At 39.8% G+C, this 24,132-nt stretch overlaps 1 protein-coding gene across 4 annotated transcripts in view; it reads left to right on the top strand.

Annotated features, from left to right (window-relative positions):
* Positions 1-17,850: 17,850 nt before the first annotated feature.
* Positions 17,851-24,132, top strand: part of INPP4B (inositol polyphosphate-4-phosphatase type II B) — a 318,553-nt gene continuing 312,271 nt past the window's right edge. For all 4 annotated transcript variants that reach the window (XM_033513502.1, XM_033513501.1, XM_033513500.1 and 1 more), the window contains exon 1: positions 17,851-17,923. The gene's annotated coding sequence lies outside the window, so the exon portion shown is untranslated. The remainder of the gene's footprint in view (positions 17,924-24,132) is intronic.

The raw sequence follows: 24,132 nt of genomic DNA, 5'->3' as shown, positions 1-24,132 counted from the left end.
TAAATAGATAAGGGATGAAAAGGTTTTTCTGGAAGTTTATTCTGGTGTTCTTATTCTTGTTGTTTGTCAATAAACTTTCTTTATTCCTTTTAAGTTTTATGCCTGTTTTGCCCTTATTCTAATCCATATCTCACAGCAAGAAATAAGTAATTTTCTTAGTTATTGGTTTTAAACCACGACACCTTGCAACAATGGCAAGATCTTTGCATGGATGAAAGAATATTAAATGATTGTTATCAGAAATATCTTCAGGGAGGCTGTTGAGGGGATGGACCAGGCTCTTCTCAGTGGTGCACAGCAATAGAACAAGCGGCAATGGGCAGAAAATTATGCACAGGAAGTCCCACATGAACATGAGGAAGAACTTCTTTACTGTGTAGTGACCTAACACTGGAACAGGCTGCACAGAGAAGGTGTGGAAACTCCCACACTGGAGATATTCCAGAACTGTCTGGATGCAATCCTGTGCCATGTTCTCTGGGATGACCCTTCCTGAGCAAGGAGGTTGGTTCAGTTGACCTGCTGTGGTCCCTTCCTGACTCATTCTGTGATTCTGTGATGGGAGTAAATGAATAATATGGCAGTGGAAAAAGACAGTGAAAAGTTCTGCAGGATCTATACTGTGCAGTGTATCCATAAAAAATCTAGGAAAGGTCAGTGACGTGAAAAACTTCGCAAATAATACTAACTGATATGAGAGAGTAAGAAAGAAATATTGGTGAAAGATCCCATTATCTTAAGAATAACACAATGTCAACTGAAATTTAATGTAACTCAAATGTGAAGGGAAAAATACCCCTAAGTTTATTACAAACTCTTCGTTTACTAGTGGTATTAGAGAATAAGATTCCAAGTTTGTCATATAGACAGTTTTCTGAAAATTTCTTGTCAGTGCCCAACTGCAGCCAAAAAAAGTTAATCTAGAAATTAAATCTTAAACTGAGACTCTTTTCCATTCAGACTGAATCAATCCACCAGTACCTGTAAAACACAGTAGAAATTGTGAGGAAAATAACAGAGAACACAATAGAGAATAATTTTCCACCTCTGAATACTGCATGCTGTGCTGGTCCTTGCATTTTAAAGGATATAGAAGAACTAGAAAGGTTCAAAAAATGGCAACAGGCTTGTCTAAGTTATTGAACAACTTCACTTGAAGGCAGGATTAAACAGACAGGAATCCTTCAGACTGACAAAAGAAAAGCCTGAGGGATGTAGACCAGTGAGTGACATGACAGAGTGCATAATGATTGATCGTTCACAGCTTCATCCATTACAAGAACAAAAAAGATATGAAACAGAGATAACAGAATCTAAATTCAAAACAAAGGATACGATAACAGACCTGATGAACTCCTTTGTATATGCTGATGTGTTACAGGCATTTCCATCAAGATTGCATGAACTTATATAAGAAAAATCTGTGAAAGAGTGTTCAGTGCCCAGAAACCAACTCTGTTTCAGGAAGTCCATAAGCTGGCAAAGACTGAATGGTAGGAGAGACTCAGAGGAGGACCATGTTTCTCAGGCATCTGCATTTGATCATTGGTGGAAACAGAATACTAGGTTATCTGTAAATTTTTTATACTTCAATGTGGTTTGCTTATGTTCTTCTGTAACATTCCTTCAGTACTTAAAGCGGCTTATAAAAAAGTGGGAGAATGGCTTTTTACACAGGCAGATAGTGAGAGGACAAGGGGGAGCAATTTTAAACCAAAGGTGGAGAGATTTAGATGGGAGAAATTTTTGTCAGAGGGTAGTGAGCCACTGGGACAGATTGCCCATAGAATCTGTGGATACCCCGTCTGTGGAAGTGTTCAAGGCCATGTTGGATGGAGGTTTGAGCAACTTGGTCTAGTGTAAGGTGTCCCTGCCCACAACAAGAACTAAATGATCATTAAGGTCCCTTCCAGCCCAAACCATTCTAAGATTCTATGGTGGTCCATAACAGGACAAAGCAATTTCTATTGCAGGCCATGTTATATTTGCAGGATCCCTGTCTTATGGTTCAAGGGAATGTTATAGTGACTATGCTGTAATTAGTAAATATTCCTATGTTCTTGGCAACAGGGCCAAATATCCCAAGTTATGTATTTGAGCAATACTGTGCATGCAATAAAAGTGTAACTGTGAACATTTCCCTCTGGATTGTTGGTTACTCTGAACATGCATCACTGGCAGTATAACAGGGAACTAAAATAGTGAAAGTTACCCTTTTACATCCTTTTCAGACTCTTCTATGCTGCCAGAGCAATGTGGAAATGGTCTTAAATTAGTGAACATCTGGCTGTTCCAGCTTAAATCTGCCACTGTTTGAGAGGTAGTCCCTGCCCATTTGATTTCCAGCAGGGGAGAAGTGTGATGGAGATGGTAGGAGAGTAAACTTGTCAGTGATGTGGCCCATAAATGCATGCTGCAGAGCTACTTTCTTGATTTTAGGTGACAAAGAAGAATAAGTTGAAACAAATGACACAGAAAAATGTTCTTTACATTTGAGCTGTTTCAACAATGATTTGTTGTCCATCAGACTCATGAAGCTTAACTAATGCTTTGTGAACTATATCAACTAGGATATCCTTTTTCTTCAAATATCTTTTCCAGTTCGTTAGCCTGTAACTAAAATGTCTCTTGGGTAAATTACAAATTCTAGAAGCCCTATTAAACTGACTAACCTATAGTCTGTTCCCATCTCCACACTGCTTTCCCTTTTGTAATTTGGCAGGGTTATTCCTGTCAGTATGTTTTTTCCTATAAAAAGAGTTGATTATTTTCCACCAGCTCTGCACTTGACCTCACCCTTCCTGATGCAAATCTTAAAATTAATGGGATGCTACATGTATCTGCTAAATTTTGAATTTAAATCCAGGCCTCTTGCTTAATGACTCCACCAGGCCAGTGTCATAGATGTAACTGGTAGAGTTGATTTTTACTGATTTTTGGCTGGTTTTAACTTTTAGGTATGTGTTGTTAAAAATAACCATTAGCTGAGAAATAGAAAATGTATTTTCTACCATGATACAGGTATGCAGTACCATTTTTTGTGGGCTTATGGGAAAGCAAATAACCTCTAATTGCAAACTCACCTCTAATTGGAGTAGACTGTCAACATAAAAATCAAGCCTTGCTTAGCTACCCTTCATGGTGGCCTGATGTGCAACAATATGCAAAGCTTTTGTCCTGCAAAGACTGAGAGAAGTAATTCTAACATACAAGGCACAGATGCTTTCATTATCATTAGCAAGCATATTGGATTATTCATGAAAGTCCCACTTAGAGAGATAAGCAGTCATTTGCCATTTATTCCTTGGAGTAATTTAACTCAACATGCCACTTTTCACTTTAACTTTGTGGGAAGGTATTTTGACCTTAATAGTTCTTTTTATTAGCACATTACGAAAACTCTGTATCCATTTGCACCTACCTATCCAGCACGAGTTGCTGAGTATACATGCCTTTGGTATAGGAGGTCTTGCTAGGATTAGGTAAATGAGGAGCCTGGATTTAGGTGGAAGGGTTTTGAGGGGACAGGCTCTGTAGGGCCACCCCGCTTCAGCAAAGAGTAGGGAGACTGACATCCAGCTTGCAAACGTTGCTCCAGATGGAAGAGCTGAAGTGAATGAAAAAGAGTATGTTGTAAGAAAGGAAGTATTACATTAGGCATCATTTGTTCCACAACTTTCCTCTTCCTTCTTTCTTGCCACTACTTGGAAAGTTTCAGCACAGAGCTGTCTCCTACTGCTTTTTCTCTTAAGTCATTGGTCCCCTGTATGGTGCCACTGTTCCCCACTGTGCATAGAGGGGAGGATGAGCAAGGTCAGGCACTCCTTGACATGTCAAAGGATGGCAAAATTTGCCTTCCTGTGCTGTGATCTCCTCTCCAAAGAAAAGGTTGAATAAACTGAACACAGGTGAGTAGCCACCCATGATTTTTGCTTAAGCATGACCAGGTTGTAACATCAGTGAGTGCTCAGCTGAAGAGCAGGTAAAAGGAACACTTCCTAGCAAAATTCTCTTGCTTATTTGTATGGGATCAGGAGAGTACAGAAATGATAGAGAAAATTTTTTTCTCTAGTTTGTTTATGCTAAAGAGGCAAAATATATGTATATATGGCTACCTCTCCCAATTATGAGTGAGGTAGTGGTAAAACAAACTGTTATCTATTCTTGAAATCTGGTGTTTTGTGGCAACCTGGGTGGAAATGGGTAATTCCTATTTTGAAAAGTTCAGTTTGTTGACTTGCATTTCTCCTTGACTACAGATCTGCATGTAGTTATATGTCTGAGGGTTTTATATGCATAACACAATGAAATGGAATCTTAAATTTAAAAAAAACCACTAAACTTTACATTGTTATACTAAAAATAATCAACTGAAATGGCCTGCTTAGCACCTTTAACAGCTGTATTCTTCAAGATAGTTGGCTGTGGATTTTTTTTCAGCTTTTGATTTCTAAAGAAATAAAATAGAACATTGTAGAATTTGCTCTAACAAAATGTTTATTTCCACTAAAAAGTCACCTTATTTATATGTGATTTTTATGTGTATTATGCATTACAATTCTCTATGAAACTATATAGTATGTACAAAAATAACACCACAGGGATTTTTAAAATGGTTTATTGTTCCATGGACATTTTCCATAAAATGATTTATTTTTACAAACTTCCTCTCGCTTCACCTCTTTTTGGTTGTTCTGCTGCTCCCATATCTCTTCACTATTCTAATAAATGACAGTCATATCAAAAAGACAGATAAATAAATTAAATCATTGATTTAGAGAAGAAGAAATAATGGTGCTATAGAAACACACCTCAACAAGAAGCAGTGAAGGTTTGATTAGGTTGTTGCAAAGGGAAGAGCAGCTTCTTGGAGCTAGAGATTCATCTATTAAGTAGAAAGATCTCTGTATAACAGCCTCATTTTCTTCAGTTCCTATTTCCCCTTGTCTTGGCTCCTGTGCTGAAACTGTTATTGTGGCCATAACAGACATTTATGCTGTTTATGCTATCACCCAAATGTGAGCCATGATTAGTGTGCTTGCAACATGACAATATTGCAGAGTTGTTTATGGCAACCATTGACTGGGAAAGTGAATGGAAGGGAGGGACACCCTGCACTGCATTACAGCTCACACTGAAGCTGAGCAAGCTGCTCTGTTCCTTCTTCATGGGGAACACATCAGTTGCTTTCTCTCTCAGCTTGTACCTCTCTGACCTTCCTTTTGGATTCTGTTTGAAAATCCAAGGAGAAGAAAACACATTGAAGTGGCTTATGTAATTATTGCATTTCATTTTAAAATGACAAATGCTGTATGCTTGAATGTAAAGCAGTAAATATGCTCAGGCTGAACATTATGATAAATTCTATTGCACAGTAATGCAGGGCAACCAAGGCAGATTTTCTTGTTATTTCATGTTTTTGAAAGGAATTATAGATATTTCCTATATCCTATATCCTTTTTATATGGGCCAAAATTTGGCTTCATCAATTTGCCTTCATTTCTGCTCAGTTGTGGGTATTTTGAATCTCTGCCAATACTTCTGAACATCTACAAATAGAATTAAAGTACTCATTTCGCTCCACTAGATGCAGGAGAAGAGAATTGTTTTTTAGGTTTTTTCCCCCCTCAGTACACCATCCTAATTAAAAAAATAAAATTAAAACTGTCTTTCTTTACAAGCTAATCTTGCTTTAACACCGCACGTCAGAGATTTCAGGCTACTACTTTGTCTGGGACTGGTTTGTTTTTCTTCTGTCCTTAGTAGTTTTGTATGATCAGTAAATAAAAGAACTTTATGAATGTTCTTGTTTTATTGAAATGGACACATAAAGATTGGGGTGTCTATATAAAGTGCAGCACAGAATGCAACAAATATTTTTCATATGCATACTGCCTGATCTCACAGACCAGAAAAGGGCTTAAACAAAATGTCAGCTGAGAAATATGCTTGATTCTGTGTAGCCAATAAGCAACTACATGTTTAATTTTAAAGAAGCATTTTGACATATTTTCTGACATTTTAACCTTTCTATTATGGCACTGTCACTTTTTTTAAAAGCACTGTAGTGGCAATGTGGATTTATCAGCTACCATTTCCAAACAGCAGGCTGGTTTACTACTCTTCTACACACTGTGTCTTCTGGAAGTCCTAAAGTAGGGGGAATAAATGCCTCAGTGCTGATGAGAGTAGATTACATCTGTGCTGAAATGAATAAACTTGGTATCTAAATCAGCTCTTCCCCATTTTGACAGTTTATCACGTTATGATAGCTTTTTGTGTTCTTTTTTCCAGCAGAAATCTATTTATAGAAATTGTCCTCTGAGATTTAAAGCATCCTGTTACATTTTATAGAAGGTATAACAGCACAGTAACTATCAGCCTGAAGTCTGAGGAAGTGATTCCTTGATATGACAATGGTTGTTTTGCTTTAATCTTCCATCTCCTTTGTTTGTTACAAGTTGTGTCACAAGGAAAATATCATGCACCACAATGCATCTGGCCAGAAAGCTGTATTGCTAATACGTGCTGAGGTAATAAATGTCAATGCTAAATGGAGGACTGCAGCTCCTTGAAGAGCATTAGATAATGTGCTTCTCAGTCCTTGCTCAGATTTTGACTGGATTATCCCTGTAGTCATATCACTTTTCCAGATTTTTTTATTATTATCTTATTATCAGCTACACAAATATACATTGAACTGTACAATAAGAATGTAATGAATGGCAGGAAATTCTGATGTACTTCTGCCCTCCTTCATGAAATCTGTAGTTCTGTACTTCAGCACTCCTTAGTTTCTAAGATTTAATATGCAAATGAGCATGAAAATAAGTCAATTTCCACAGGTATAATCAGGAGAGATGGCACTCAGCAGTTTTCTTAGAAAGTAAAACTCCAGTGAAAGCACTAGGCAGACTCAAACTCTTGGAGACTCATTACTAGTAGCAGTACCAAAGACTCTTCCCTTGTATGCTGTCATCCTGCCCTCATCTTTAATTGTGAAATGCTTGTTCATTCCCCATATTTTAACTCTTTCCCGCATTAAGGAGAGGAAAATGAATGGCTAGCATAGAAGTAGCATTGTGGTACAAACGTTATCAAGTATATATGTTTCTTCTTTAGCCATGTTTCACATGCAGGTTAATTTTGTTCTTCCAGCCACAAGAGACATTTTTCCCCCTGTCCTTTGCAGGCAAGTTGGGGCTCATGCTGCATGTCCTCTGAGTATGGCAGAGGTGAAACATCTCTAACTCAAGGACTCTATTGAATCTACACCCAAAATTTCTTATATCCAATAAATGTTTGGAAAAAACCTCCCCTCTGGGATTATTATTTTCACCTAAAGGAGAACTTACCTCCAAAAATGCAATATACAAACCCAGAGTTTCATAGTTCCTACATAGCTTTTTCTTTGCCATTTTTTCTTCACAATTTTCTTTCTTCATTTTTTGTACATTGCAAGAAACCTCCTCAGGCAGACCACTGTCAGAATACAAAAGGCAGGAAAAATAAAATATGTATATTCTGGAGTGAGATTTTAGGGAAATCCTAAAGAAAAACAGTATTTGTCCCAATTCACTTTACAGTAGGAATGTAACATTTCTATAGGAGGAAATATCCCCCATATTCCCTTGGCAAAGGCTGCTGGACAAGAACTCTGTGGAAGCCAGCATTCACTTCCTATCTTTCAGTCTCACCTTTTGTTCCCCAAGAAATGTTTTGAGGTTTACTTGGAGGGTTAAAGTCTCTCCACAAAGCATGTGGAGCCATGCAGGCACAGGAAGGCGACAGCAGCACACGTGGTCACACTGGCCTGAGCGCAAAGGAGCGATGGAGCGCAGCTGCAGCATTTGCAGCTGTCCACCCACATCCTTCCTTCTCAGCTCATCTCTCACTCACTTCCTAGCCCACACCACAGAGTTTGGCTACTTGGTTCACATTTCCTGAGGTTCTGCTGGGTAATCTTAAAAGAAATGTGAAAGGTGCAAGGTAAATTCCACCAGTGATTGGTTGGAAGACAGCTACAAGTGCATGTCTTGCAGAGTGGGAGAATCCTCTTCCTACTCAGATACTGCATCTTCAGAACACTTTAGCTGGATCCAACAGAATTTCTCTGAATTTGTCACAGGGGAAGAAAATTAAACATACTCTGACAAAATTTATTGAATCCAGCTAAGTTAATTACTCTGCAAGAAGCTGTACTTTAATTTTTTTTTTCCTGCTTGTCTTACAAGTAGTATATGTTTAAACCACTTGACTCCACACTGTCCCTAAAAATAACAGGGGGGAAGTGCTTAAAGAGTTATTAACACCATCCACATTCGCTAAAATGTTTTTATAACCCTGAAGTTAACAACCTAGCAACTAAAACTAGCTAACTAGCAAAAGAGACCCTCCCCCAAACAAAAAGCCTCCAAACTCATGAAAGCAAACATTATATGGCAATGGGTTTATATTTTACCTGTGGAAATTACCTTTTATTAAGTAGACTTAACAAAAATAGTGCCAGTCACATACATCAATTTACACTGAAATAGCTGAATCAGTATTTATTCTGTAGACATTTATCTATAGGCAGTGAACCAAGCACTGCTGTGTACCTACCAAATATGGGGTTTTTTGAAAAGGATCAAGAACAAATGTTTCTCTCCAACCAGATGTGCTCTATCACTGTAGCTATCTTCTCTGTACAGTTGTGCTCCAGGACACAGAATCCCTGATTTTTCATAGTAGCAGCAAAATATTAGAATATTGGCAGACAAATACATAAAGCATAGAGCTAAATATTCTTACTGTCAAGCTGCAGAAAGAGGTCCTAAAGCTACATGGGAGTAACTACATTAAATTCAGTGGAATATGTGCATGTATCAAGATGACCTAGATAGAAGTCAGGAAGAAGCAGGGGATAGCTCTTCAAACCAGCCTTCTGCTAACCAGGTAAACTGACAAATATTAATTCCCTGAAAAAAATGGGCTTGACTTCTCATATGACCTTAAACACGACTTATATTATCTTAAATTTGTTCCTCTTAAAATTAATAATAGTACTTTACTCTTGTCTAGAGTCTGTTGGTTGAGGATTTTAGCTTGTCCTAACCACCCAATTAAAGGCCAGACTGTCCTAGACATGGAGAGATAGGCAGTAGCCAAGAGAGACTCAAAGGAAATCTATTTCCTTCTTGACCCTTTATAGGCCAGCAATGTCATATGATTCTACATTCTCCCAAGCTCTTTGAGGTAATCAAGTGCACAATGGTGCACAAAGGAGAGTTTCCCTTGACACTTACCCAGACTTAATTAATTTTCCTTGGTCAAAATAAGGCACATAGGACAAAAATCTTTTTTTATACCCTGAACAGCACACAAATGTTGAAAGGCAAATTAAAGCCAGGGGCCAAATTTAACTTACCTTATGACATCAGTGAGGGGTATTATAGCTATTTTACAAGTGGGTCAGGTTCATGTAAGTTAAGTGAAACTCTCAAAATTAAGTAAAAGGCCAGTGACAAAGATGAAACTACCCCCACTATCCTCACTATCAATCACCACACAGCAATTATTTCCATTTGTTTCATTTACTTTACAGTGCAAGGCAGAAAATATTTTTAAACACAATGGAAAAAACAGACCTCACCCAACAGACCAGACAACCCACTTTAAACAGCGAACATCATTAGCCTTAAGTACTTGATTCATGTTACACACAAATTTTTACAGGACAGAGAGGGTCAAAATCCAAAATATATTAAAGATCAGGAGATGGGAAGTGAGGGATATAATCAGATAGGCATATACTAAGCTCTCCAAAATAGTCTTTGTATCATTCTTTTAAATTACAGCACAGGGAAAAAGATACACCATTAAATGGTGATGATTTAGGATTAAGCACATTTACCCTTAGACAGGCTGAATATCATACACAGACAAGAGCCTGCTATTTTTGAATGGCATCAAATTGTGAATTGAAGCACAGTGAGTAGGAAAATACTGCAAAGGGGTTTGAAAGTGATTGCTCATCTGTGTAGTAAAATATATCCTCTTTAAAGTCCTGCTGTGACCAGTATAAAATGATCAGGGGTGAGAGTCTGCATGTGGTCTGCCAACGTGTAGGAAACAGGAGAGTCATTGTCCAAGGTAGGGCTGCACATTACAGTTACATGAATAAGCCAATACTAAATGGATAGAAAGTTATCCTACAAGTTAAACTTTTCTGAAATCAAGGTGGCTGTGATTTAAAGTTTTGTCTGATTAGAACAGGGACTAGCAATTTTCAAACAAGGGATGTCAGAACTGTAGTTTCCTTTTTCAAATTAGAAGAAAAGTACGATAGCAGGAGCTTGGCAGAAGCTCAGCGAGAGCAAGAGGGGTTTTTTCCCTTCAAGAGATGAGATGCTGCTAATTAGCTGAGTGGTGGTACCTTACCTCTGTGGCAGGCAGGCAGAGCTCTCTGCTTCTGCTGCTTGTGGTACCACAGGGAGCAGTGAGCCAGCCTCTTTTTCAGATGTCTCCCTTGGGGTGCAACATTCTGCAATACCTGCAACATCCCTTTACCTGCTATTCAAACCTGCCTGCTTGCTGACTTGAGTATTGCCTCAGGAGTCCTTGATTTTCACAGTCAATATTTGATGTGGTTAATCTACTTGTGTTGTCAGTGACATCCTCTTGACGTATGGATGACATATGGCGAGAGAAAAACATATGCTGGAAGCTTTATATTCATTTCTCTGAGGGAGTTTCCCAGTGGTTGTTCTACATGGTTGTGAGAGGTTTGGAGTGCCACGGCCCAGGGCACCAGGTTTGCCCCCAGCTTTAAGGTTTTTGTTAGCACCCATGTCAGAAATACACCTAGGAGCCATGAAATTTAATATTCCAGACTTTTTTTACATGAACACGCCCTAGAAAAATTGTCAGAATCCAAGCTAAAGGCAAAAAATGCTGCTCAGCAGAGTAATGGACTTGCACAAAGCATACCCTCAGTTGTCAGCTGCACCTATCCTATAGCTGGACCCCCTTACAAGGCAAGAGGGGATATCCTGTAAACAGAAAAGAATGCAACTCCCAAAGGTTACTTTTCTATTTTCAGCCACACCTTATTTCTGAACATCCTATTCAAGCTCTAAACCCCTGTTTTTATATGGAAGAGAATATCTGTTAAAGCTTCAGCTTTAATTATTTTCTTTTGTTCTCAAGTGTTTACTTTTCCTCAGACAAGTGTGGGATCTTCTTGGGCTCCTCTTGCTGTGAATTCACAGGGTGTACATTAAAGGATATTTATGCAGCTGTAAAGGCAGATAAATATTAAATAAGAATGGAGTTCTCATACCCATTATATCAAGCTACCAATGACAAGGTATCCTATCATCTTGTTACTTCAATCTGGCAGGCATTTGTGAATTTTCAGGTTTTTAGATGTTGCTCATCTTCAACCAGCTGCCACAAATGGAGCCAAAATCTATTTCAAAGGAGAGTGTGAATTACTGTGTGAATTACTCCAGCAAAAGCACTGGAGAGCTCTAAGGGCTTCATATGCTATTGCATAGAATCTTTTAATTTTCACCATGCAAATTAAAAAAAAAAAAAAAAGCTGTCATGGTTTGAGAGAAAGTTATTTTCAATATAATATGATATAAATAATTACACCAGTGGAGGGCAATGCAAATGTGAACTTAGCTGCTTTTTGAAAAATTGTCCTTTGAAAAATGAGAGAATTGGGAACAGCTGGCCACTGGCAGGGACACTCTTTTTTGTAGGCTCTGCTACCCCAGAGAACTGTTTTGTCTCTGAATGCTGAGGCAAAGGGAATGTGGGATTAAGTTTAGTACAAAGCCAGATTTTCTTGAGTTTTTGGCAGAATTATAAAGAGACAAGATCAATAATATTCTTTTTTGGAGGTAGGTAATAGTTACAGTTCTAACTTCTGAGAATGAGATTGGAAGTGTGAATTATAATTTAAAGGAGTGGTTTTAAAGGAATAAAAAGTGCCATAAAATTGCTTTCAAAGCTATAGGAATAGGACTGGATTTTGGGATTCGAGGGTTGCAGATATTTTGTAAAGGCATGTTCTTGACAGATGTTTTGGTTTTATTAGGGTTTTTTTTGGGGGGGGGGATGGTTTTTAGTGGAGAGCAACAAAATGCTTTAAAACAGGTCTGTTCTGGCAATGTATAAACCTTCTTTGAAATTCAGCTCACAGAGAAAATGTGAAAAAAGTGTTGGTGAAATCTTGTCAGCAAGAAGGGAACCATGTATTGCCTCCACTTCAGCCTGTCTGATGACTTTATTGTTTTAGACAGTAAACTAACTGCTGGCTTGCCCTTTCACCTTCTGTCCCAAACAAGTATTGCCCAAAGATATTGAAGTGTTTTTGCCTTGTGAGATAAAATTGAGCAGTGTGATTTTTTGGCAGAGGTTAAGTGTCCAACATCAAGTAACAGGGCTTTTGGCCTGAAAAATGGCATCCAGTACTACTAGACATAATAAAAACTATGGCTTCTGCCGTGAGCATAGGTCAGTAAAAGACCCCTGAAGTCTATAGAGTTTCTACTAATGGAACTGGTCCAATAATTTAACCATTTGTCTTGACTCTTTTAAGCCTTGCATGCTATCTAGTAATTTATACTGGTGCAAAAGGAGCAGAAAATGAAATTCAAAACTCCTGGGGAAATTAAAAATATTTCTGGTTTTTTTTGGGGGGGGGGGTTGGTTTTTTTTTGTTGTTGTTGTTGTTTTTTGGTTTTGTTTTGGTGGGTTTTTGAGCAGCAGCCCCAACAGCATTTAGTACAAGATCTGCACATATCTGTCTTGTCTGGCAAATATGATCCAGATTTGACCTGGGCACACAGCTGCACTATTGTCAAAGTGGCCAGAGAACATGATACTGTGGTTATACAAGCTCTAAGAGATGATACCTCACATGGAGCCTATTTCAATAAAGTCTCTCCATTAAAATGTTTTGAACAATAGAGAAGGCTTATGCTGTTCAGCATTTTGTGCCAGATGAATATGGTATTTCCAACCATCAAATAAATCTCATAAAATCACATTTTCTGTCCTTAAGAGCTTTGCTTCTTGTCCCTTGGTTTTACACAAAACTTTGCACAGCAACAAATGTTGAAACTGAGAGAAAACAATGTTGAAAAAAAAGAACAATAATAGTGTAATAGTGCTTTGTCTGGTATTTCGACGACTGCCTTTTTCCTGGCAGTGGGGCAAGAAGTGAAGTTATTGTTCAGATTGATGATAAATAGTTGCATGTTTTAGCCAATGCGCAGAAAAACATTAGGGTTACTTTTTTACAATCATTCCCTATTTGTACAACCAACACAGTAAATATTGCCAAAATGTAAGAAAACAAATCCATCTGCCTTTCAGCAGGAGGTACAATCTAGGCAGCATAAGACATAATTTTGGTTTGGGATTTTTTTATTTGCACTACCCCCCTCTTTAATTTAGTACGCAGTGTGATACTCTTTGCAGTGCTTTCTGCAGCAGTTCTGTATTGGTTTTCCTCCATGTCTTTTGATGAAAAGTCTGTGATCATTTCAGACAACTGAGGAAGTGCTTACCTGAGACATTGCTTTCTTCTGTATTTGGTAGTATGGTATTCATCTCAGTTTCAGTTTCACCTCAATGTTATTAGTTACACAGCTCTTCCTCTGGAACATGTTGATCCTGCAAGTTGTTTGATGTTGATACTGTCCTGCACAGGCCTCAGTGGAGCCACTGGTACAATCTATTGCCCACACAGAGCAACCTGCAAAGTCAGGGCTTTGATTTGCTCAGTAAATTGCGGTTTGCAGTTCCCCTGGAGAACCTAGGTCATCATCTTGTTTCTTCTGCATTCATTCTGTAGCTACATTGCAATATGTATGTTTGGTATAAACTGCAATATTTAGGTTAGCAGGGTAGCTTTTTGGCACACATCCACAATCAGTGTAAGTAACAAGGTGTGAGGCACTAAGAGCTAAACTGAAGTTTATGGTCACCGATTCTGCCAAGAGCCTGACACAGTGCAAGGATTTCAATTTTGTGCAGTAATTTACAGTGACACTGTTATGCAGGAAGCCCTACCAGTCAAGCTCAGTCTTGCTAGGATGTGATTTTTGCTGATTTTCATTTAATGCTTTAGGTTTATTTTCAGTGTCAGAAGCATCCTTTGGTTTCAGGCAGGAGATGATTTTAAGGGGTGTGAGTGATCCTGCACTGATGGTTTATGTTTTCATTAGGATTTAATTTTTTATTCCCTAGTTCTTTACAGTTAAAAAGCTGGTATAAATTCAACAATCTTGGCTGTACTGTGGTTAGTATCAAGAAACAATGCAATTATCCCATGCAGTTATTCATACCAACAGTCCAGAGAATGAGGAGCCTTCAATTTTACTCTAGCTCTGCTTTCAAAGAGATTTCATTGCTTGGGAATACAGAATGATTTAGATCCTTTTCAGTCCCTCTTTGATTCTGAGCCTAAATTTAACTTCTCTGCTTGACACAGCCCTGCTTTCTAACAAGGTTAGCATGACAGCCCCAATTGTGTTTGGTGTACATTTAGTCCTTTCCCTCGGTAAACTGTTATACTGAATGCCAATCGAAGATAACACAAAAAGGACTTCTTGAAAACAAACCCTTTCTATCCATCAAAATGGACTCTGAGCAAAGGCCTACAAAAATAAATATTTGCATTTCTTCTTGCTTAGACCTTTGCCTTTCCTTGAAGGTTTAGTAAATTCCTATCAACCTTGTTATTTCCTCCTTGTACTGGGAGACTTTGATTGCTAGTTAGAGCTTCTCCAGCAGAGAAGTTCTACTCCAGCTGCTGACAGGTCTTTAAATCCTATTTCTTTTCCTCATCCTGAAGTTCTTCAATTAGTTATTTTTCTCTTTGATCCCAGGCCTTGGCCTGGGTAGAGCAATCCTTGCTAGCCAGATTGCATCTGGTTAGATTGGATCTGGCTAGCAGAGCAGGAATATTCTCCAATAGCTCCACTCGTCGTCCCCATAGGAAGTCTCAAGTCTGTCACGATTTTATTTCTTCTTTCTTCCCCCCTCATCTCCTTATCCTTACCCTTTACCAGTACGTTAGAGACTCCTATTTATAAGTAGGAATATAGGATGTTATATATAGGAGTTGGGGAGATAGCAGAAAGGGAGACTTCAGAACAATAAGCACATCGATTTGAAAAATGTTGGGGAATAGTGGAAAGATATTAACAATAAAATTGCCATAATATGGAAGTGTTTTGTATTCATTTTTCTCCTGCTACAGATGCTTGTCAAAAGCTGGGCTTCAGATGCTAGTTTCCATATACCAGAATGAGCTGAATTATACAGTCAAGTACTTTATTAGGTCGGTGTCATGTCTTCTAATGGCTCAAGTCAGCATTGCTTTTTTGAGAATACTTTTATAGCTTGCCTGAAGCTTTCTAATACATTTATTATAAAGCACAGGTAGGTAGGCAAAAATTTTCAACCCTGAGTGGATGCAGTTAGACACCCTAAATCCATCTCTAGGCACTTTAGGAAGTGTGATTTTCAGAGCTAGGGAGCATAATAACACATTCAAAATAATTTTGAGCATTAGATACCTTTTTAAATTAAGTGTACTTTCAAGCTCTGAAAATTTTGACTATGACAAAGGAGAGTTTTAGACTATATATCCATTTTAAAATATTTCAGAGCTGGATGAAACTCCGATTATCTAATATATTTTTTTTCCATTCTGACATAGGACAGATTTCTGAGCAGCCATTTTCCAGTAACCTCTTGAGTCTTAACATAAGACTAATGTAAAAATCAGCCTTTCACCTTCCTGTGGTCTGCAGTATTACTGGCTATATTACAATGTCTTGCCCAAGAATAAATGTTCTTCAAGACAATATTTTTGACAACTGCTTTTCATGGAGTTCAGTAGATCAACTAAATCAAGGTTTTATTATTGAAAAAAAGAAAGTGGGGGCTGTAATTGCACTTCCTTCCAAATCTAGAAGAACATCTATTTTACAGATTTGGTACTCAGCTCTGAACTTATATAGGAGTTTGGGATTGCTTTCATTTGAAAAGCAACCACAGACTAAGCCACCACAGTATTTGGTTCTTAAGGAAGCACAGAGAAAGGAAAAACCTATGCAATTGAATTGCACATAGCCAATCTTTGAAAGTTCCCTGTTCACCGTCTAGATTGCCATTGGTGGCAACCTGAGTCTACTGCTACCAATTCCTGTGCCAGCAGGACCTTTCCTGCAATGTGTTGCACTATGGAACATTAAAAATTTAACACGGAAGATTGTGAAAAAACTCCTTTGTGAAAAGCAAAATATCATTCATGAGAGATGCTCAAAGACTAACCTCTGAACTGAAAAGGCAGTTTAACTTTATTATGATGATTTGTTTAATAGGAGCCTTATTCTGCAAACATTTATGCATGAGTAGCTTTATGTAAAGGGGTAGTTCCATCAAGCTAGATTTTTCTGTATTACTTTGTTTAGGTGTTGGGACAAGGTCAAATATCTCTTGTGCCTTCTCTGTTTTCCTTTCAATTTTGTGTAGCTTCTAATGTTATTTGTTTAGCTCCCATCTTTGTGTCTCTGTATCTCTGTTGTGACTTCAAGCTCTCAAAGCTGAATCTGTCTTGCTTTGCACAGATCATTGTTAGGCCTTGTGCTGGTACCTGGTAGATGACTGCAGCTATTACAACACAGGAAACACTAAATACAAATCCTGAAACAAATGACAGTGAGTAGGCTAACGTAGCTATCTAATCTGTATTAACTTCAGTTGCTTGGAGAATGATAGTGTAGGAGTGAGTTATGCTGCTCAAGTCTCAGACGGTGTCCTGCAATAATGCACAAGTAGTCTCAAAAGGATTGATTGAAGCTTCAAATGCCAGAATTTATCTAGCTACAAAATAAGTAGCAAAAAAAACCCCCAGATTAAAAGAAGATTATTATCAAGTGAGTAAAATGTTTTAGAACTTATTTTAATTCCTCTGTTGCCATACATACGAACCCAGTTTTCAGATGCCGTGGATCAAAGTCCAGGTGTATGGATGCCATTAGTACTTTCTGGAGCGGCAGCACCGGCCGGAGGTGAGGTGTAGCTCTCCCACCTTCCTCCCTGACAGGACCAGGCATCCCTCATCGCCCAGCCCCCAAAGTTTTGAGGCTGGAAGGCAGCCGGCCCGGTGGTTCCGAGCAGCCGCTTGCTTGCCTTCTAGGGAGATTCGGTTCCCAGCTCCGGGACAGGGAAGGGACTAGCGTATCCCACCGGTCCTGCTGCGTTCCCCTGAGCCACAGTGCCCCTAGAGGTGCCGACGTGGAGCTTGCCAGCCCGCACCGAGCCGGCGCCGGGCTACCCGGGAGCGACCTCAGCCTGGCCCGACTGTCCCCTCGGGCCGGGATTGCTCCCGCCACCGCCTCCCAGCCCCCGGCAGTCGGCAGAGGCGGCCGCGGAGGCCGGGCTCCCTCTGGGCGGCAGGAGGTGAATGGCAAGCGCCGGCGTCTCCCTCCCACACCCCGGTGTCGGTCTCGCCTCCTCCAGCAGCAGCAGTAGCGGGTCACCTCTGCGCGGCTGAGCCGAGCCGCGCCGCGCCGCGCTGCCTGCTGGCCGCAGGGCTGCCGGAGAGGCGGCTGCCGCCTCCCCTGCCTACCTGCGGCTTGCGGTGACATTGGGAGGGGACTGCCGAGGGTGGCGCCCGGGGCAGGAGCGCCCGTGCCCAGAGCCAGCCGCACCTCGCCCCCCCGGCGGCGGCGGGGAGTGGGGTGGCGGACGGGCTCGGCTCCGGCTGCCTGGGCGCGCAGCTCTTCATTTCCTCTCGCCGTCCATCGCGCTGCTGGAGGCTCCGGACTATAAATAGCAGCTCGCCCGCCGCCGAGCGTCTCCCGCACTCACCGGGGGAAAGTGCCGCGCCGGCCGCCCCGCTGCCGGACAGGTACAGCCGCTCGGGAGGGGTGCGGGGGCTCTTGCCGCTGGCCAGTGTTTGTTTCCTTGTTTTCCCCGCGGGCTCCGGCACGTCAGGAGAGATTAGAAGCCGAGAATCGGTTCCGGTAAAGTCCCTCCCTTTTATTCCCTTATCAAGTTTCTTAAGGTTACAGCCCGCCGGACGCGCAGCCCTGGCAGCGGGAGAAGGCGTGTTCGCCGGGGGCCGCGGCCGCCGCTGGGCGAGGGCTGATCCGGGCTGGAGTGCGCCGTGGGCGGCTGCCGCTCTCCCGCCCCCTCAGGGCCGGCGCTGAGGGAAGGAAGGTGGCCCGGCCGCTCCAGAGACCCCTGCCCGGCTCGCCGCCGCCCTCCGGGGATCACCGGGAGCGCGGAGGAATCCGAGCTGCCAGGGCAGCTTCCAGCTAGGACGCGCCGGGGATCTCCCCTAGTTTCTCCCGACGGCGGCGGCGTTGCCCGCCGGGAGCCTGGATGCCGCCTTGGCCGCGGTGCCGGCACCACCGTGCAGCTGTGGCTGTGGCCCTTCTGAAAGCGTATCGGGGGGTCTCGAGGGCCTTATCTGCGAAGGTTTTGTATCGCGTTCGAAAGTTGGGGATACTTGGGTGAGGGTAGAGGTTTCTGTGGGTGATGCTAAGGGTTAATTTGGTGGAGTAATCGAGCTATAGGATCCCCATCCCCATCTTGCAAAAAGCAGTGTTTGCCGAGATGGAATGGAAACCACAAGAAAGGTATTACAAATAATAAAGTTGAGCAGAGTTGTAACTTGAAATTGTATCAGCCAGAAACCGGGGAGAGGGGGGGGGATGATGATGATGATGATGTTCATTTTCTGATCTACAATCGAGTAGAACTCTGTTTTCTTTTTCTGAAATGACACAGATTTTGAAGCATGGATGGTAAAGCTTGGGACTCCCTGCTTGGTCCCCAAAACAAACCCAGTACTTTATCCAAAATAGAAATAATAGGATCAAGTCTTTGTGGACTTGTGTTTCCATCTGATGCCTAATTATGTTTCCATTTATCTTCCTTGCCAGAAGAAGTTTACTTGTTTATTTACCCATTAATCATGTGTTAAAATAGATATACTAAAATCAGGGCATGCATATGCCATTTAAATCTGGCTTTCAATCTCAAAGATGAGAACATTTTCAGTCTTTACTGGCTTACAGGCACTCTCTGTACGTAAATGATGCCTACATAGTAAGAATGATGGGGAGAATGTCTCTCAGTCTGTATCAAAGAAAGAGTATGTAAATAATTAGTTACTAACAAAACTTCTGTTTGGATAAGTATTTGCAAGTGTGATATCAGTTTTTAAAAAGGCCGTTTTCTAGCCACTTGATTATTTTCAATGTTTTTATTTTACTTGATTAAATTTGAGCTAGCTTTAAAGCCCTGCAGTATCTCAGATTTTTTTGTTCTGTGAACCTGTATATTGGATGGCGTTTGTGTATGTAAGCCCTCATTACTGTATCTATCCATGCAGGACTGAATGCTGTTTACTTCACACATATTGATAATTCCACCAAAATTAGGATATAAGTCATAAGATTAGTATGAGCAGCAATTAATCCTGTGAGATTTTTTACAGCCCTGATGATCTAAGTGGCAGCGTTACTACTTCAGAGCCCTATTTTTGGTTTTTTTCTCCCTTCTGCTTTCTGACAGTTTCTACAGCACTCAAGATTAAATCTTTCTTATACCTCTTTTCTTTTACTGGCTTTCTTAGACTGACTGACGCTTCAAGTTCCAGTTTTCCATGGGTTCCTCAAACCTTGCAAGTGCAGCTGATCCTTCTTTTGCTCTGGTTTTGCTTTCTCTGGAGAGACTTATCTGTGAGGCTGCTTTAGTTTTTTTGATCAAACAATTCTGTCTTCTTCAGCCTAAGGTATATCAGTTTGAGCAGGTGTATCCAGGTGCCTCTTACAAATCCTCCTTTATGATCTATAGTCTCCTTATTTTCTGATCTGACAGAAAGATTTCACATTAGGTGAAGGTTTTGTGAACCAAAAAGGCAAGATTAATACTCCACTTAGTGCCTGGAAGTCTACTGTACTGTAAGACGACAAAAAAAACCCAACCCCAAAACCCCAATAAAAACCACAGGAGTGGAAGACCTGGCTGGATCATTGAAGTCTGACAGTGCTGCTGGCTGACAGTAATGAGTGGAGGCTGTGAGGGAGTCTGCAGGTGAAATAATTTTTTGAATAGGCCGAGGCCTAAATTCACTGTGAATTTTTGGAGGCAAAATAGTGGGATTGATAGGTATGCTGAATTGTTTAGCTTGTTATGGATATATATTTTTAGCACATGACTTTTGCAGAGAAATACTAAAGCAATAATTTTTGAAGTTATATAACAGATTTACAGGAGTAAATAAGAATGCTTATTGAGACAAATCCAAAGGTGGACTCTCAACACTAAAGTTTCTTCAAAACTTCTGATGACTTGAGGCAGCATGCTTAAACCCTTGGGCAGTTAGCTACATGTCTCTCCCTAACTTATATTTTCATAACCCTTCCTGTATGTCAAATGTTCTGACTGATGGAAATTTTTAGGAGGGCTAGTTTTGCTTGACTTATTAAATATCTTGTATTACACTAATATTGTTATTGTAGATAAATGGTGAATGTTATTTATTACACTATTGAGAAAGGATTCTTTGTTTGAAGTAACCTGAGCTGATATAACTCAAATTCTATGAAATACTTTTCCCTGATTTTTCTAGTTTACTTATAAATCTCACTTTGAGTGTCAAAACATGAGCTGGACAGAAGGCTGAAAAGTTACTTGGGATGAGTTGGCAGTCCTGGCCTTATCAGGCCTTGGGTCTTGTCTATTACTTACCCTGGGTTTGGGGGCCCTCCCCGCACTTCTTGATTTCACCTACAAACCTGCCAATCTCACTGCAAATTTGTCCTGAGTTCTCCATTTCTATCTAGCAGCAGTCACAGTTGATCTCGCTCTCACTGTCTTTTGTGGTTTTTTTAAGGGAATGCCTCATTCTTCCTTAACTTAGTTGGGTAATGATCTAGTCAGCTTCTCAGGCTCTCCTGTCCTGGATAGTTGATATGTTATAGAAAACCTGAGGCAAACTGTGAAAGGCCAGCTGGATTGCACAGAGTTTGAATGTGGTGCTGGACTTCAGCTCAGAGACGTCTTCACAATGTTACGGGATTTTAATTAAAAAGACTTGCTCGTCTTCATACAAAATCCATGCTGACAATTCTAAAGAGGGCTTGAGGTTTGTGGATTTCAGTTTCTCGCTGTTTGGAGGGCTGTGCATTTACTCTTTGACAGAAGAGAAAAAAGAAGTATAAACTACTGATGTAGAATTCTCTAGTGCATGTTCTCCATAATCTGCAAAATCTGTTGATTTGGGCAGTCAGTAGCAGGTCTTTCTGGGGAAGATTTTTCCCCATTTTTTCTGTCATCATAAATTAACTAAATATGGACAGAATCTCAAAGAGCAAAACAGATTTAAGCAATCCATTCTCCTATGAAAACTGCTGTTAGGAGACAGGATACATTGTCTGTCTTCCAAGTCTTATGTACCTTTTTGGCAAGGTATACTGAAATAACGTACTGAAAAGTGGACGTCTTATATTGTACATGGTATAATTATTAATTTGTCTTGAGAGGGAGTGAATAGAACAAACTGTATCTGCTTATTCTGTAGGTTTTTCAAGTTTATAATGATAAAGTTTGCTTATGTGTTTCAGTAATGGGTTTTGAATTGTTTGATGTCAGTGTTGGTATGACTTTTAAGAAATAGAGTTATTTCTGCTTCTCAAGTGTTATAGATCCAAGGTCTAAAGAACTTGCCACACTTCAGAATCCTAAGAGACTGGGCAGGAACGTTCTGTTTACGGTTGCTTCAGTTCTCTCTCTGCACAGGAGGTTTAAAATTTGGTTTGGATGTTAAAAGCCTTTTTGTCTCAGTCTGGCAAACTAAGTCTCTTCCTATTTGCCAGTGAATTTGCCCCACAGGTTCCTTTAGATTGTTTTTAATGTTGAACCTGGCTCTATTTAATGAAAATACATAAGAAAACACAAGCTAAAGGTGCTTACTTGACATAGCACTGTGTCAAAGTGTTAAATATGCTGCTGTTTATCAAGGTCACTTTGGCAGGCTGAGTTTGTGCTCTGTTACTGAGTGTCATGGCATTAAAAATCAAATCCATCTGTGCTTTTTTGATGGATGTCCTGTGTTCTGTTTTGTATCCTGTTTCTGTGAAATTTCACCCTGTGACCCCAGTGGAAATATATCCCAAATAGGGCAGTAAAGTCAGTCTGGGGAGAGCTTTCTCTTAAACTTAACATATATAAATAACTAAACCACTTTCCTTTGTATTAATTTCTTTCATTCTGTTATCCGTACTCTTGTCAGTCATAGTTTCTTGCTGCAAAAACACTATTTTGTCAAATAGACTGAAATCTCTTAATATGAGGCACTAGGAAGACCCTGTGTTTTAACATGACTGTAAGAGGTGGATATGTAATGGACAATTAAGAGGAAGAAAGTCATGTGGGGAAAAAGATTTTATTGTATTTTCACAGCTGTTCATGGACCATCAAGTTTGTGTATTGTTTGTTTAGTCATCAAGCGTGATCTTAACATATTATACAAATGCTAGTAAGATGCATGAAACCTAGAGTGCACATTTCTGTAATGAAAATGGCTCAGAAACATGCAAGTGGGTGTAAAATCTAGGTGTTAAATTTGGTTTGGTATCTTGTGCATATTTGTGCAAATGGAGCATTAAGAATGCTTCAGCTCTGGTGTTGTATGGTGTTTCTGTAGCAGCAGTAACAAGTTCTGTTTGTTTTGTGTTTGTGTAAGTGGCTGAAGAAGACAGCTGTCAGTAAAACTGAGTTTTCTAAGATGAAATAACTTTCTCTGCTATAGAAATATAATTTTGGAATAATGTCTTTAGTGGGTTATTCCATTTTATTCTGTAAATGAGAACAGGGTTTGGTACACGGAGTATGAGATACTGCATTTGTAGTAATGTCAGTCTGCTACTTTTATAGTTTTAAAAATCTGCTTTCAATTGATAAGAAGATCTTTAATTTTTCAAGTCAATAATCTAGAAGTTGTAGTGTCTGAGAAGTGCCTTTTTGCTTTATCCTAGTAAGAGTGTGGGTTGGGTAATTTTTTTCCCCCCTTCAAAAGGCAGCTATATAGCTCTGCTGTATTTGGAATTTCTGTATTACTGCCTGTCATGACACAGAACTTGGGTGACTTTTGTAGAACGGCCATGGGGCATAGCCTTTCTAGGTTAGCTGGAAATGAGAATTCCACAATGTTGCCTCTGTGTGGAAAGTGGATTGTAAAGCAAACTCCCCTTCAGTCTTGCACAGCAGCTCTTTCCAGGATGTAACCAGGATCATCAGATGCTGGCCCAGCCATTGAAACTTGCAATAAAGACAGAGGATGTAAATGAGGGAGAAACACCTGGTGAAAAAGAAAGTAAATATTGAAGTAAGTGTTCTCAGTTTAGACTTGCAATTGAGAAATATTGTTCAATTTGTTCTATAATTTCTGTACAAGCACAGATGCTTAACTTGCATTAACTTTCACTCAGTAAATCTACATTAACATTTTTACAAATGATTCATATTTGATAATTGTTTAGCCATAGAGTCACAACAATTATGAATTACATATTTTTAATGCTAGGAATTTTTTTTTGTCTTTCCTGCTGTCAGTATCATATTTAAGTTCTGCTATTTTGTTTCAGCTAGCCAACATCAACATTTTCTCCTAGGAACTGATAGTTTCCAGGTAAGACAAATAGAAGTGATGACTGCTGTTTTATGGAAGTTGTTTTGGTTTTGAATACCACAGGTGACAATAGTATGAAGCTTGGAATGTATAAATACAGCCTACACTAGGTAAGAATGTAAAACATGAAGAATAAAAACATTTGGAATTCTTTATGAGCCCAATAGAAGCTGCCACATTTATGGCTCATTTTGTAGATAAGAGTATTTTTACTGCATAGTCTCCTCTTAGATATGAGGTCACTTATTTTTCATGGTCTTAATTTTTCTTGACTTTACCTTGTTTGAGTCAAGGGAATATGTTTGGGCACTTACTGTAAGATAGCTGGTATACTGAAAATAATGTCTGCACTTTTATTGTGGTTAGCTGGCTTGTGTTTGTAGTTAGTTATTGGTTAGAAAAACCACACATTGTTG

Source organism: Parus major, chromosome 4 (assembly GCF_001522545.3).
Source record: "Parus major isolate Abel chromosome 4, Parus_major1.1, whole genome shotgun sequence".
NCBI lineage: Eukaryota > Metazoa > Chordata > Aves > Passeriformes > Paridae > Parus > Parus major.
This window is presented reverse-complemented; position numbering and strand designations above follow the sequence as displayed.